Here is a 17,381-nt window from a genome sequence, read left to right as displayed (position 1 = left end):
CCAGTTTTCAAGGGTTTATAAAAAGCTTTAAAAATATGACTTGGGCTGAAATTTACCAAACTAGTTTTTAACCCCATGGGAGCTGTTATTCTACCAATACTGAAAGCAACCTAGAAGAGTTTGTAACATTACAGTCACAGAAATATTTTAAACACTACCTTTGGCCATGGCTGGGACTCAGAACCATGCTTTGGAGACCAGGGGGTTCTCCTTTGAAACAAAGTTTAGGAGGCTGGAAGTTCCCAAGTTGAGGTTCACTTGGCCCCTTGTATTTGTTTACATTCCAGGGGCACCCTCAGAGCGTTAGGGGCTGCCCTCACACATGAAGATACAAGCCCTTCCCCCAAGGCCCTACCCATCTACTTGAGCGCCTCCTTTTGATAACAAAACCCTTTATAAACTAGGGCCCCAACCGGTTTTCAAGTCTGGTTGAAAAGAGGACCTGATGGTGTAAATCTGACGGACACCCAAAATCCAGTTACTGCAGGCAGAGGAGGGGGGAAGCACTGAGTCATCACCCATGCCATACCCTACTCAGCCAGGGTCACCTCCTACTGCATCAGGTGGCTGCAGCTCCCAGCCCTGGCTCTGCAGGCGAGTCCCTCCCGCCCCACACAGGGAGGGGATGGAGAGGGGAAAAGCCGTGAGCAACGGAGGAAGGGGGGAAAGAGGAGCGAAGGGGGAGCGGGGCAGCAGGGGGAAAAGGTGGGGCAGGGGAGGTTCTGGCTCTCCTGCTGGAGTGTCTGGTTCTTAAATATTACAGAGTTGGCAACCCTAGTTATTATTGCTGCTACTGTAGAAAGGGAAGTGCTGAATCAGCATTCCTAAGAATTCAAGGCTCTGGTTTGAGTAGTCGAAATATTTCAAACCTGATTTGTGACCGGGAACAAGTCATTGAATAGTTCTGGGCCTCAGTCCCCAGTCTATTAAATCAGGGTACTCCTGTTCCCTTTCCCCAGCCCCTTGGTCAGTTTGATGGGATGCCAGCTCTGCAGGACAGATACAATGGCTCATTGTGCATATGTGCAGCACCAAGGGCAGGAGAGGCCCGGCCACGTTCCAGACCATAGGCACTACTAGCCTACAAAGAAATAATTAATAATAATAATAGACCTTCACGTTCGCAATGACCATAGATCATAGAATCATAGACTTTAAGGTCAGAAAGGACCATTATGATCACCTAGTCTGACCTCCTGCACAACGCAGGCCACAAAATCTCACCCACCCATTCCTGTATCAAACCTGTGTCTGAGCGATTGAAGTCCTCAAATCATGGTTTAAGGACTTCAAGGTGCAGAGAATCTTCCAGCAAGTGACCCGTGCCCCACGCTGCAGAGGAAGGCGAAAACCCACTAGGGCCTCTGCCAATCTGCCCTGGAGGAAAATTCCTTCCCGACCCCAAATACGGCAATCAGCTAAACCGTGAGCATGTGGGCAAGACTCACCAGCCAGAGACCCAGGAAAGAATTCTCTGTAGTAACTCAGATCCCACCCCATCTAACATCCCATCACAAGCCACTGGGCATATTTACCGCTAATAGTCAAAGACCAATTAATTGCCAAAATTAGGCTATCCCATTATACCATTCCCACCATAAACTTATCAAGCTTAGTCTTTTGCCTCCACTACTCCCCTTGGCAGGCTGTTACAGAGCTTCACTCCTCTGATGGTTAGAAACCTTTGTCTAATTTCAAGTCTAAACTTCCTGATGGCCAGTTTATATCCATTTGTTCTTGTGTCTACATTGGTACTGAGCTTAAATAATTCCTCTCCCTCCCTGGTATTTATTCCTCTGATATATTTATAGAGAACAATGATATCTCCCCTCAGCCTTCTTTTGGTTAGGCTAAATAAGCCAAGCTCTTTGAGTCTCCTTTCATAAGACAGGTTTTCCATTCCTTGGATCATCCTAGTAACCCTTCGCTGTACCTGCTCCAGTTTGAATTCATCCTTCTTAAACATGGGAGACCAGAACTGTACACAATATTCCAGATGAGGTCTCACCAGTGCCTTGTATAATGGTACTAACACCTCCTTATCTCTACTGGAAATACCTCGCTTGATGCATCCCAAGACCACATTAGCTTTTTTCACGGCCATATCACATTGGCGGCTCATAGTCATCCTGTGATCAACCAATACTCCGATGTCCTTCTCCTCCTCTGTTACTTCCAACTGATGCGTCCCCAGCTTATAACAATAATTCTTGTTATTAATCCCTAAATGCATGACCTTGCACTTTTCACTATTAAATTTCATCCTATTACTGTTACTCCAGTTTACAAGGTCATCAGATCTTCCTGTATGATATCCTGGTCCTTCTCTGTATTGGCAATACCTCCCAGCTTTGTGTCATCCGCAAACTTTATTCCCACTTTTTGTGCCAAGGTCAGTAATAAAAAGATTAAATAAGATTGTTCTCAAAACCGATCCCTGAGGAACTCCACTAGTAACCTCCCTCCAGCCTGACAGTTCACCTTTCAGTACGACCCACTGTAGTCTCCCCTTTAACCAGTTCCTTATCCACCTTTCAATTTTCATATTGATCCCCATCTTTTCCAATTTAGCTAATAATTCCCCATATGGAACCATATCAAATGCCTTACTGAAATCAAGGTAAATTAGATCCACTGTGTTTCCTTTGTCTAAAAAAATTTGTTACCTTCTCAAAGAAGAAGATCAGGTTGGTTTGGCACGATCTACCTTTTGTAAAACCATGTTGTATTTTGTCCCAATTACCATTGATCTCAATGTCCTTAACTACTTTCTCCTTCAAATTTTTTCCCAAGACCTTGCATACTACAGATGTCAAACTAACAGGCCTGTAGTTGCCCGGATCACATTTTTTCCCTTTCTTAAAGATAGGAACTATGTTAGCAATTCTCCAGTCATACAGTACAACCCCTGAGTTTACAGATTCATTAAAAATTCTTGCTAATGGGCTTGCAATTTCATGTGCCAGTTCCTTTAATATTCGTGGATGAAGATTATCTGGGCCCCCCGATTTAGTCCCATTAAGCTGTTTGAGTTTGGCTTTTACCTCAGATGTGGTAATATCTACCTCCGTATCCTCATTCCCATTTGTCATCGTACCAAGTTGTTAACATTTGAAAATTACCCTTCTGCCCACGTGCAGCATTGTCCTGACATTAATAGAGGCATTAAGATCCTGACAGTTTCACAAAGGAGAATTAGGGCTCGATCTTCAGCTGGTGTCTGTCAGTGTAGCTCCATTGTGCTGATGGAGACTAGAGGAGGAGCCATTGTGGGTGATTAGGCACATCATATGCATTTCAGTGTTTGAAGTCAGATGTTCAGACTTGCGTAAGAGATGAGACCAGACCTCTGAGGCTAGCAGGAGTGAGCACCCTTTAATACATACCAGAAGAGCAATTCACCCATAAAAATGCTATAAGAAAGGAACATAAGTGTGCTAGGCTCAAGGAGTTTAGAGTAAAGGCAAATGCTTCTTCCTGAACACTTCATGTAAGGCCTTGGCAGGAGGACAAAAGGGAAAAGGCCTTTAGCTAATGGGAGATCACCGGAGGGAAAGCGACATGCACACTCAGCAGGCGCCAGGCCAACATCCTTTTAAACTTTGTGAGGAGCTAAAAGCACTACTTTTTTTTTTAAGCCAGTGACCATCACTGCACATAGATTTGGAGATTTGGACTACCTAGCAGGGCAGGGTGTTAGCATCCCTGCTTATTGAAGCAATAATGTAAAAGCAAAGGCTTGCGCCATGTTGCCACACACAGCACAACCCAGGCATGTGGATATGTGTCTGCTAGTCAGTTTTCCTGTGAAACTGTCCTGCCTGTTTCTGTAACACATTTATGAAAAATGTCTACACCTCAGGCGACCTCACTTCTGTTCCCAGCTCTGTCCTGACTTGTGATCTTGGGCAAGTCCCATCACCTCTTTGCCTCCATTGGAAGAAGGAGAATAATGCTGCTGACACAGCTTGACAAAGCACACGAAGAGGCTCAGCTGAAAGGTGGCATAAGCACTAAGTGGTATTATTGCACATTCAGGATCTGGGACACCAAGTCAGTTGCCTCTTTACACAACGCTCAGAGTCTCCCAACGTTTATTCCCATCTAGCAGATACAGTCAGACCTAGCTAACAGAAGTCAATTTGCAAATTTCCAGTTTTACAGAGCCTAGGGAAAAGCCAACTCTTTACTGATGCATTCAATTGCAACCTGATGTGAGCAGGAGGATTGGAGAATAGCTCAGAGTCCTGACATCACGCATCTCTGGCCTGCACAGCACACACCTGGAGGAGACGTACAATCGTTTAACAAAGCTCTCTGAAGCCAGGTAGGAAGTATCAGAATCATAAACTAACCTCTAAGTGCACGGGCTTCTTACCATCAGCGAATCCCCCATTCCTTCCCTAAAGGTGTCATTATGCTTTTTCTTCACCTTGTGTAGTTTCCCCATCAAAGCGTCACAGCACATAATATGACCCATCTTATTCGTCACAGCTTGGGCCTAAACACAAGCGTACAGTAATTAGCTGACAAATGTGCACAGTGGAGTGGGAGTGGGGAAAAGCTGCTTTTCAACTGCAGTGACAAGGAGGGCACTGGTTGTAGTGATCTCAGCTGCAGGGGGTTACAGCTTTGCATGCTAGAGTAGGGCAACAAAGAAAGACGTTAAAATCCAAGCCTGCTCGCACCACCAGAGTATCACCCCACTCAGTAACCCAGGTGTGCTAAATGTACTGACCAACATAAGAGGAAGCGCCTCATTCATTGAAGGGCAGAGGCTGGGGAACACCTTGAAAATGAAACCAAGTTCAGGGCCTCACCTGGGATGACTGTCCAGGCGTCTAAGCTGGTTTCAGAACACACATCACAAAAGGTGTGTTGAGGTCCTTTTGGTTTTGGATTATGTCCAGCAAAACCCTTTGTTTGGCTAGGGGGGGGAAAAAAAAATCTACCTGTAAAATGCTGTCAGGAACCCGGTATGGTCTCTTGTGTTGGTGAAGGCTGGAGAGAGACTGGGAAGAGAGTTTAGGGGGGAAAGGGTCAACCCAGTAAAATGTCTGGGATCTGTAAGGCATTCAGAGCCATTTTCTATCTCGCCTTTGCTAGTGAGGCAGCCCCCTGCATTCCAGTAAAAGCCCTTTCAGACCCCACTGAGAAGTCATGATGCGGATTTTCACTGAACTCGCCAGGTTCAAAGAGAAGATGGGCTGGGAGAGAGCTAGCCCACATTTTGTGTTTGTGTGTGGGCGTGCGGGCAGGGGAGGAGGACACTGCTGCGAAGGAAATATGTTGTGTCTCAAGGCAAATGGTGCACATGGGATAGCTGTTGTGTGATCCCCACTGAGGCAAAGCTGGAAGATTCCTGACAGGTTCCACTGGGAACCATGTAGCACTAGAAGGTCAATCAACCTGACTCAGACACCTCAGTGAAGAGATCAAAACTAAGAGCAAGTAGAGTGGGTGATTTCTATGGTTTCTGGATACTCACTACTTAAAGGACTAGACTGTGACCTTAGACAAAGCCCTGGGAAAAGGGGAGCACATGAGTGCATCACACTTCGGGGTATTGTGAGTCTGACTCACTCCTCTCTCACTTCCTCCTTACTCTAAGAAGGAACTATTTGCAGATGGTTTATATCACATTACAACCCACCCCACCATGCTGACTCAGTTACGCTGGCCAGAAGTAGCAAGGGTCAGGTCATAGGTTCTACATTCCCTGAGCACATTTCAGGGAGCAAGCAGGCAGGTTGTGAAGCACCTCTTACTTCTGTACCCAGACCCAAGGTCCTCACCACCCACACAGGGGTACAATGTGCACAGGGGCAGTTCTGACTCTGCTGCACAAGTGTTTAGTCCAAGTAAGAAGCTTGGTCTCCATGAGAAGCAAATGGACAGATACTGAAATCTGGTAAATCCAACCCCTTATGTCATCAGCCTGTCTAAAAAAAAGCCACAGAAAGTCCCCAAGGCCTGAGTCCAGGAGAGAATCCCTGAGCGAGCCAGATTCCAATTGATTGTGCTCATGTAAACCTGTGGAAACTGGAATCAAGGCAGGATCCAGATCAGACCTTGGCAGAATCCACACCACCATCTGAAGTAGATGCTCTCTAATAAATAAAAATTATAAATATGGAGATATACCTACCTCATAGAACTGGAAAGGACCCTGAAAGATCATTGAGTCCAGCCCCCTGCCTTCACTAGCAGGACCAAGTACTGATTTTGCCCCAGATCCCTAAGTGACCCCTCAAGGATTGAACTCATAACCCTGGGTTTGGCAGGCCAATACTCAAACCACTGAGCTATCCCTCCCCCTAAAGGACTATGAAAGGTCAACTGCTGTGTGGTCCTCTTCTATAATAATCTCTAGTATTGGTGCAGTGTCAGTGTGGGCAGGGAGTGTTAGTGTAATAGGCACAGTGGCACGAACTGCCCTTCTGTCCCACCACACTGCAGGCACTGCTGAGGTGCCGGTCTGGCCTGTTTTCTCCACTCTATGCTGCATATGCTATTGAGCTCAGTTGCGTGCTATTTTCTCAGCATCCACAGAACTGCCCTGCAATGAACTCCTTCAGTGGCCAGCGTGAGCATCTTGCTGGAGCAGGGTGTCACTTGGTTCAATAAGCATTACGGGGGGGGGGGGGGGGGGGGGGGCGGGGGAGAAATCAAGGGCAGTGTGAGGACACTGCGTGAGCTCTGAGCTCACTGCAGACAGACAGAACCAGAGGGGCTGCTCCCTCTTCTGTAATCTTAGAAATCTAAACAAGAAACAAGTGGCTCTCAGCCAATAGCCTTCTCTATAAACACGTGAGGTTGCACACCTGCCCCCCACAAGCAGGCATACGTAGAAGCCGCACTCTCAGAGAGGAAAAATAAGTTCCTGATAATTGTCCAAGAATTAGAAAGGACAGGACAGGAGCAGAATGCACATGCAAAAGCCTTTTGTGCTTTGCAGTTTTTCCAGCAGGCAGGCATGACACCATCACCACCTGGGGCTGTGCAATCTGTCACCTAATTAACCCTAGTTTTTTTTCCCCCAGCCTTTCTAATCTGATCACTGAGCCTTGATGCTTAACAAAAAAACAAAAAACAAAAAAAACCTATTTTCTCTTATTATTTTGATACATATTTTCTCTTTAGGTTCCTACAGTTAAAACAGCAGCGGCGATACAGAGGAGTTAAGTGTTGTGCCACTTGATATTAGACTATAAACCTTTGCACTACTATAGCACCAATCTTTGAACTGCCATATACATGTACATTAAACCTTTCTATGAGGTGGGGGAATAGGTTTTTCCCCAATCATACTTACAGGACAACTGAATCAGACCCCTAGTCTGTGTCCTGAAGGTGGCTTGATCAGCACAAGATCAGGTCATAAGCATCTTGCCCAAAGTCACACGCCACGTAGAACCCACAGACTCTGCCAGAGAACTGCTCTGATCACTAGACAAACATTTTTTTCCCTGTCACAGGTGGCTTCTTTGTTTACCACACCCCTCTGAAGCACAATGAAGCTCTCCAGCGTATGGCTAATGGAAGCTCGATGTTACCCATTTCCAAATGGACGCAGAGCATTTGACCGTTTACAACATTTCAGATTGCTTTGAAAAGAAGGATTGCCTCATGTGTTGTGTGGGGCAAGGCACTGCTCCTGGGCACAGGTGGAAGAGAAGAGAAGAGAAGAGAGCTCAAAGACACCTATTAACCCTTCCATTGCATACTGGAGTAGGGTTCTTCTGTCAGAGGAAATGCAAACTACACAAGCAGCTGCCTAATTATTTTGAAATTAGCTTCAGATTCCAATTACAGGCACAATTCTGTGATGGTAAACAAATTAGCAGGTTCTCCAGGGTCACTGGCTCTCACTTCCCAAATGAGGTTTTTAAGTACACAGTAGCAGGCAAGTTACGCATGCAAGTTCATTGACACAGCTCAAGGCTGCCCACTGGAGCCCCCAAAGCAGAAAAAAGGCAATGCACCAGGGTCACTGGTATGCCTGGCTCTGCTTTCCCACTTTCACTACCCAGACAGCGTGCACTGTTGCACATACCACACGGGGCCTGGCTCTCTACTTCCACAGGCAGAAGGAGCAGGAGCGTTCAGGGGCAGCGTTGCCCAGAGGATTCAGGGGGCTTGGGGCAAAGACATTTCAGGGGCCCCCCATAAAAAAAGTTGCTATACTATAGAATACTATATTCTCATGGGGGCTACTGTGGCAGGGCCGGCTCCAGGGTTTTGGCCACCCCAAGCAGCCAAACAAACATACAAACAAACAAAAACAAAAAAGCCGTGATCGCGATCTGCGGCGGCAATTCGGCGGGAGGTCCTTCGCTCCGAGCAGGAGTGAGGGACCGTCTGTTGAATTGCCACCGAACAGCTGGACGTGCCGCCCCTCTCCGAAGTGGGGCCTGGGGCACTGGATGGCCCTGAATCAGGGGACAAGCAATTGAAGAGAATTTGCCAAATTTTCCCAGGTCAACCGTGACAGAGTCATTGCCTAGGGACAGCTGTCAGGGGGCTTACATGAAGTGCTCTCTGTGCGGTTCTTTGCGGGACATCTGCCCACATCACAGAAAGTTTCCCCCACAAGTGATACCTTTATTGGCAGCCAAAGCAGCTGGGCAAATGAATGAATGGGCCAGAGAGAGTAAACAGCTATCTGGTGCCTACAGGTGATGGGGGTGTATCTGCTGTGAAGGACACTTGTACTCATACTGTGTGCGCTAGTCGGTACTTATCCGCGGATAATAGACAGCTGGCATGCTCCAGGAGGAACCTGCACAGAGGAAGAGGGGTTTCTGCAACGGTGGAGTCTTTTTTCTGGGCCCTTGTCCATTTAGACACCTGGGCAGAGTTCCACTGGATGGCATCTCCTGACTCCTTGGACACCTTGCAGCAGTGGGCCTTGTCTGAAGTTTTCTGCTCCATGACCCCTCCTGGTTCCCTCATTTTGATCCGGAGACTTGCACCCCCTCATTGTCTATACTTTTTTGTCTGCCGTGATCTGTTGATATCTGGGTTCTGTGACCCCTCGCTCACCCAGGGGGAATGTCATTGATTTGGTGAGCTCCACTGACCAGTCCCAGTCAAAGAGACTGGCATTTTGGGGGAGCATTACAAGTGTGCCATTAGAGGGGGGAGAGAAACTCCCCTACAGAAAGTTCAATTCTATTCCATTTCTCCTGCAATGTCCAGCTATAAACAGTATCACATGTACCTTATTGCCTATTTAAAAAAAATTCCCAGCAGCTTCTAACCCTCACTAAAAAGCATTTTAGTTTTCATGGTGTTCTCTCACCCCTGTACTTCCCCCCACCCATTAATTAAAGTCTGAACTCTGCCCACAGCTCCCAAGAGGAGTCCTGGGACAGAAGAGAAACAGAGGGAGGGCTAAGACTTTGTTCACCTTCCCCTAACGGGCAATTTATTAGAAAACTAAGGCAGCCTGGGAAGTTAGTCAGGGCTTTCTATAACGGCTAAGGGTTTCTGAAAGCCACACCCCACAGCTCTAGGGGTGAGGACAGCATCTGTAGATCTCACAGGCTGTTCACTTTGGAGCCCAGAGAACATAGCATACCCCCATGAAGTGTCATATGCATATTATAATTAGGGCTGTCAAGCAATTAAAAAAATTAATCGTGATTAATCGAGCTCTTAATAGAATACCATTTATTTAAATATTTTTGGATGTTTTCTACATTTTCAAATATATTGATTTCTATTACAACACAGACTACAAAGTGTACAGTGTTCATTTTATATTTATTTTTATTACAAATATTTGCACTGTAAAAAACAAAAGAAACAGTATTTTTCAATACAAGTACTGTAGTGCAATCTCTTTATCATGAAAGTTGAACTTACAAATGTGGAATTATGTACAATATATAACTAGGGCTGTCGATTAATTATAGTTAACTCACGCGATTAACACAAAAAAATTAAACACGATTAAAAATTTAATCATGATTAATCGCACTGTTAAACAATAGAATACCAATTTAAATTTATTAAATATTTTGGGATATTTTTCTACATTTTCAAATATATTGATTTCCATTACAAACAGATTACAAAGTGTACAGTGCTCATTTTATATTATTATTTCTGATTACAAATATTTGCACTGTAAAAATAATAAAAGAAATAGTATTTTTCAATTAATCGTATACAAGTACTGTAGTGCAATCTCTATCATGAAAGTGAAACTTACAAATGTAGATTTTTTTTTTTTTGGTTACATAACTGCACTCAAAAACAAACCAATGTAAAACTTTAGAGACTACAAGTCCACTCAGTCCTACTTCTTGTTCAGCCAATCGCTCAAACAAGTTTGGTTACTATTTGCAGGAGATAATGCTGCCCCCTTCTTGTTTACAATGTCACCTGAAAGTGAGAACAGGCATTCCCGTGGCACTGTTGTAACCGGTGTCGCAAGATATTTATGTGCCAGATGCGCTAAAGATTCATATGTCCCTTCATTCTTCAACCTCCATTCCAGAGGACAGGGGTCCCTGGTGATAATGGGTTCTGCTCAATAACGATCCAAAGCAGAGCGGACCGACACATGTCCATTTTCGTCATCCGAGTCAGATTCCACCAGCAGAAGATTGATTTTCTTTTTTGAGGGTTCGGGTTCTGTAGTTTCTGCATCTGAGTGTTGCTCTTTTAAGACTTCTGAAAGCATGCCCCATACCTCATCCCTCTCAGATTTTGGACGGCACTTCAGATTCTTAAACCTTGATCGAGTGCTGTAGCTACTTTTAGAAATCTCACATTGGTACTTCCTTTACGTTTTGTCAAATCTGCTGTGAAAGTGTTCTTAAAACAAACATGTGCCGAGTCATTATCCGAAACTGCTATAACAGGACATATATAGCAGAATGTTGGTAAAACAGAACAGGAGACCTACAATTCGCCCCCAAGAAGTTCAGTCACAAATTTAATTAACACTTTTTTTTTTTTAAATGAGCATCATCAGCATGGAAGAATGTCCTCTGGAATGGCGACTGAAGCATGAAGGGGCATACATACGTTTAGCATATCTGACACGTAAATACCTTGCAACGCTGGCTACAAAAGTGCCATACAAATGCCTGTTCTCACTTTCTAGTGACATTGTAAATAAGAAGAGAGCAGCATTATCTCCTGTAAATGTAAACAAACTTTTTTGTCTTAGTGACTGGCTGAACAAGAAGTAGGACTGAGTGGACTTGTAGGCTCTAAAGTTTTACAATGTTTTGTTTTTGAGTGCAGTTATGTAATAAAAAGAATCTACATTTGTAAGTTGCACATTCACAATAAAGAGATTGCACTACAGTACTTGTATGACGTGAATTGAAAAATACTATTTCTTTTGTTTATCATTTTTACAGTGCAAAATTTGCAATAAAAGTAATATAAAGTGAGCACTGTACACTTTGTATTCTGTGTTGTAATAGAAATCGATATATTTTAAAATTTAGAAAAACATCCAAAAATATTTAATACATTTCAATTGATAGTCTATTGTTTAACAGTGAGATTAATCGGATTAATTTTTTAATCACAGTTACTTTTTTTGAGTTAATCACATGAGTTAACTGTGCTTAAGCGACAGCCCTAAATATTACTGCGTCTCTTTTGCATATGTTTTTCCATTCTAAGCACCCAAAGGGTACTGGCATTTTTTAAATTTACCTGGAATTCCAAGGGTGTTTCTTTGTTATTTATCCTCACGTAGGAAAGGAAAATAGGAAGGAAAGGTTAAAAAATAAAAAATAAAAAAAAGATAGTGTTACATCCCTTCCCACATTTCTTTACATTGTAAGCCCCGTAGGACAGGGCCTGGTCTCACCTGTCATAAAGCACCATATGCACCTGTAGTGTTGTAATAAACAAGCAAGCAAATCTCTTTGATGCTGAAAAGCACAGTGGAGATGTTAACTAGGACCATCACACTGCTGTGGGGACCCAGTGCTTAGCTCAGTTGCTCTGTGAATATCCTCTTTGTAAATTCTATCCTCCAGTTTCATTACTAGCCAGATCTAAAATGAGAGCAAATGGCATCTTTGGTCCATAAGCGAGAGTTTGCTTGACAGGTTGTCAAGCATGCGACATGGGGAGAGGGGTGACAAGAGACTGACAAAGTAAAGGACAAGAGGAAGGATGATCCATTGATTAGAGCACTTGCCTAGTACTTAGGAGATCTGGGTTCAAATCAGCCTCTCTGTGCTTCAGTTCCCCGTTTATAAAATGAGGATGCCTCAGAGGGGTGCATACATTCATGATTGTGAAACATTCAGATACTATGGTAATTGGTAATGGAAGCCATATAAGTACCTAAGATAGGCAGCCTGGTGAAAGGTCTGAATTGCCACCATCTTTAAACATTGATGGAGCATTTTAATCTAGAAGATTCACCTATCATATGATATAAACCAATAACACTATACAGCAGCAAATCGTTTTATATATAGATATAAGGGCTGTCAATTAACTGCCATTAATGTGTGTGATTAATGCACAGCACAATTAACACGTTAATTTTTTTAAACACATGTTAAATCGCAGACCCTCTGGGCGGGAGGGCAGCATGAGCTGCTCTGGAGAACCTATGTCTGGTCAGGCACAGTAACTCAAGCCACCACTGGAAAGAGAAGAGGCTAGAGAAAGACGTGGTTCTCATCCCAGTTCCAGCAGAAAAGTAGAGATCTTGACACACGCACACCCCAGGGTGACCATATTTTTTAAAGTAAAAACAGGACGGCCAGGAGCTCGGCCAAACCACCCCCTGCCTTGCAGGGCTCGTCTGAGCCACCCTCCCCATGCCTCCTGGGGGTGGGGTTGACCCCCCTAGCCCTGTGCCGCTCGCAGCTAGGGTTGACCCCTTCCCCCCCCCCCATGCTGCCTGAGATTGGCCCCCCCAAGCTCAGGGGCTGACCCCCACCCCGAAGCTCAGGGGCTGACCCCCACCCCCAAGCCGCCCACAGCTGGGGCCACCCCCACAGCTCCACGCTTCTCACGGCTGGGGTTCAGTCCCCCCCCCCGTCCTGTGCCACCCACAGCTGAGGCTGATCTTCCCCCTGCAGCTCTACACCGCCCAGGGATCAGCTCTGAAACCAGCACTGCCCACCGGCAGCAAATTTCTCCACTTTCCTGCAGTGCTGCCTTCAGCTGACCCTCCAGCAGCAGCCGCCACTCTCTGCTCTTCCTTGCAGCCAGGACAAATGCCCAGTTTTGGCAAAAAAGTAGGGACAGCCGGGACAGAGTTGAAAAAGGGGTCAAGTATCAGGGGGTAGCTGTGTTAGTCTGTATCTACAAAAACAACAAGGAGTCTGGTGGCACCTTAAAGACTAACAGATTTATTTGGGCATAAGCTTTCGTGAGTAAAAACCTCACTTCTTCGGATGCATAGAGTGAAAGTTACAGATGCAGGCATTATATACTGACACATGGAGAGCAGGGAGTTACTTCACAAGTGGAGAACCAGTGTTGACAGTGCCAATTCAATCAGGGTGGATGTAGTCCACTCCCAATAATAGATGAGGAGGTGTCAATTCCAGGAGAGGAAAAGCTGCTTCGGAAGTGAGCCAGCCACTCCCAGTCCCTATTCAAGCCCAGATTAATGGTGTTGAATTTGCAAATGAATTTTAGTTCTGCTGTTTCTCTTTGAAGTCTGTTTCTGAAGTTTTTTTGTTCAATGATAGTGACTTTTAAATCTGTAATAGAATGACCAGGGAGATTGAAGTGTTCACTTACTGGCTTATGTATGTTACCATTCCTGATGTCCGATTTGTGTCCATTTATTCTTTTGCGGAGGGACTGTCCCGTTTGGCCAATGTACATGGCAGAGGGACATTGCTGGCACATGATGGCATATATGACAGAGGAACAGCAGAACTAAAATTCATTTGCAAATTCAACACCATTAATCTGGGCTTGAATAGGGACTGGGAGTGGCTGGCTTATGTATGTTACCATTCCTGATGTCCGATTTGTGTCCATTTATTCTTTTGCGGAGGGACTGTCCCGTTTGGCCAATGTACATGGCAGAGGGGCATTGCTGGCACATGATGGCATATATGACAGAGGAACAGCAGAACTAAAATTCATTTGCAAATTCAACACCATTAATCTGGGCTTGAATAGGGACTGGGAGTGGCTGGCTCACTACAGAAGCAGCTCTTCCTCTCCTGGAATTGACACCCCCTCATCTATCATTGGGAGTGGACTACATCCACCCTGACTGAATTGGCACCCTCAACACTGGCTCTCCACTTGTGAAGCAACTCCCTGCTCTCCATGTGTCAGTATACAATGCCTGCATCTGCAACCTTCACTCCATGCATCCGAAGAAGCGAGGCCTCCACTCACGAAAGCTTATGCCCAAATAAATCTGCCAGTCTTCAAGGTGCCACCAGACTCCTTGTTGTTTTTGAAAAAGGGGGACTCTCCTGGCCAAAACGGGACGTATGGTTACCCTCACATAGCCCAGGCCTATTGTTCTCGGCCGGTTCCTCACTCCTGGGACCAACCCCCTGCGCCATGCCCCATTGCCCTAGCCAGACAGCTTTCTCAAGCCAAAGTACTGTTTAATCTTAACCGTTGAAACAAAGCACACCGTAAGAGAAAAAAGATTTTAACACAATAAACAGGCTACACAAACCTAAAGCCCCATCACCCTGTGGCATCTGGCCAGGCAGGTTTTGCTGCTTCAGACCCTCCAGCAGAGTCTGTCTGTCTCAGTCGGTTCTCCACAAACAGCTCATCAACAACTGCCTCAGCCTCTCTCCAGTGAGTGACTAACAGTTTAGTGTCCTTTTGATCTTCTTACCTTCAGCCCTAGCAACACAAATCTTGTAACTTTGGCTAGAAACATTATCTTTTAATGACCCCTCCCATGTTTAGTGAGAGGTTGTTTATCTGGAGCTATTGTGGTGCCTTCCTGCTTGATTCTTAACAACATGACTATTCAACTAAGTAAGCATTCCAGTAATCCAATACAGCCAAACAGTAACTATCCCAATAACCAGGTCACATACAGTGTCTATACATCACCCCCCTGCCCTTCATGGCTCCGAGAGAGAGAGAGTTTAATTTAGGCATTGGATTAGCTTTCTCTCTCCCTGGGACTAAGTCAGGCTGTGGACGCTCTTCAACGCCTGGACTATTTCCAGAAATCCAGATGAAAAAATTCCTAAGAGATCAATTAAGAGTTTGTCTGAATCTCCTGATATGCACTAATGTCTAAGTACAGGAAACTTGGCAAAGAAATCTATTTAGCCCAGAAGGAGGTGAATAGTCCAGCTGAGGAAGCATTTACTTCATCTCCCAAGAAAATGTCTGCAGGGGAGAAAATTTAGTGAGGCAGCTAAGGCTACAATAAGAGAGAAGTTTTTGCTAATAAGAGAGAACTGTCAGGACAATGGCCAATACTATTCCTTAAGTATTTTCAAGTTTTAAGAAAGTTTCCCTAAATAAGAGAGAATAAAACAAGACTCAATCACTCAAAGGCTATGGACCAAATGCTGGTATCCTGAGTCAAAGTTACCCATCAATTCAATAGAACTTTAGGTTTACTGAGAACAGCAAGATTTGGCTCTATATTTCTTTCCACAATTCTTGTTTTTAATTTGAAAACTGCCTTTTCCTCTAGAAAATGGTGAGACCTGCACAGCTTTTCTAAAACCAAGGAAGCACTCTGAATAAGACTTCCAATTCGGAATGGATTATGTGCCAGATGCAAGCTCACATTACAAATATATTATCATTTGAAGAAGTTAGTGCTTTGTTCACTTTGGATTAGAGGGTTGGTTTTCTGGCAGGAAGCTTCACCACCGCGAACACCAATGGAGCTGCGTCTGCATTAACAACATTGGGATCCCTAATGGAGATCATCTCCACCACTCACTGACGTTTTTACCACTGGCTTCTAACCCTGCTCAAAGCAGGTGTATGTGACATGGTGTTAATGTCACTGGCTGCAGGAGCTTAGTCTGCACCGGTGCTCACACAACCTCAGGGGGGCTGGAACAATTTTTCCTAGTGGGGAGGCTGAGAGCTATTGAACCAAACTATAAACCTTGTATAGAATGGAAACCACTTCAAGCCAGAGGTGTGGCAACACCCACCACCCACCCCTAGTTCCAGTTCCTATGCACAGCACTCACCTGTAGGGGGGGGTACTGCACCAATGGGAATTTTTTTCCAACCCCCCCAGTGGAGACAAGGCCTTACCCACCAAGTTCTGAATTCAAGATTCTTACTGAGAGCACGATCACCACTTTGCAGCAGAGTAGGGGAGAAATCATTTTCTAATTCTGTTCCTTCGGAAGTAGAACATGACAACGGTTTAGCTAGCAGCATACACCATCACAACAAAGCAAGTTAGGTCAGGGAGTGAGGAATGCTGTGCCTACTTGACCCTCTGTGGGGAATCCAGGGACACACAATTTCAATTTCACAAGAGTTACCCAAGTTAAAACTTGTCCAGGACACTAAGCTCAATACACTCATCTCTTGCAAAAAGCATTCTAAAAATCTTCAATTACCACCAGTAATCAGGATCTGAAAAGCAAGAGCCCCTCTGACTCTCCTGTCCATCTTGTGTTGTGTTCTCAGTTTCTCAGCAATAGTGTTTTTGAGAAGAGGGGAAGGGAAATGAGGCCACTGATAAGTTACGTCTTAAAACTACTTGGTCAAGTTCTTCTGGTGTGGGGGCGGTAATCCATTCTAGAGCAGCAGAATGCTGGCTCCACTGTTATGGAAGCATTTTAAATTAAATTAATAGAAATATTAGTTTTTGTGCTGTTCTGTGCCTAGATTATATTAGAATGCTCACTTCTTTAGATGTTAGTTATTGGAGATCAAAGCTGATCTTTCCAGTAAGGGCTAAGATGATCCTACCATTCCATCTGAGCAGAGGATTTCATTCTACAGTATTACTTTATTTGCCTGAAGTGCAGATTTCTCTGTGTACAGATTCTCTCAGTTGATCAGTGTCACTTTTCATGCAATTCCCTGTCACTAACCATAATGGCATCAGGATGCTCCTGTCCACCCAAAACAATGGGATAAGAGACCCTCTTCATCCCGTCCCTTAACAGGGTGATTTTTACACCCTAACCCAGACCAGCTCCCCCAAATACACGATACAAATCCCGTTTCTTCAATACAAGAATACATACAGTCCAAATAAAAGCTTATTCAAGTATTTCCTACAAGTCTTACCTCCCAGGGTCTTCTCAGCCCAGCAGACAGCACTCTTCCTGGGTGCAGTTCTTCCAAGCACTAGCTGAGAAGGAGAAGAGCCTGAATTATAAAGGCCCAAGACTCCTCCCCTTTCCCAGCATGCCTAGCAAGAGCAGCACAATGGCCAGGCCTCCCTTCCCCCA

This window comes from Malaclemys terrapin, chromosome 7, assembly GCF_027887155.1.
Source record: "Malaclemys terrapin pileata isolate rMalTer1 chromosome 7, rMalTer1.hap1, whole genome shotgun sequence".
Taxonomy (NCBI): Eukaryota; Metazoa; Chordata; order Testudines; family Emydidae; genus Malaclemys; species Malaclemys terrapin.
The sequence above is the reverse complement of the archived record's forward strand: the minus strand, read 5'-3'. Positions refer to the sequence as shown.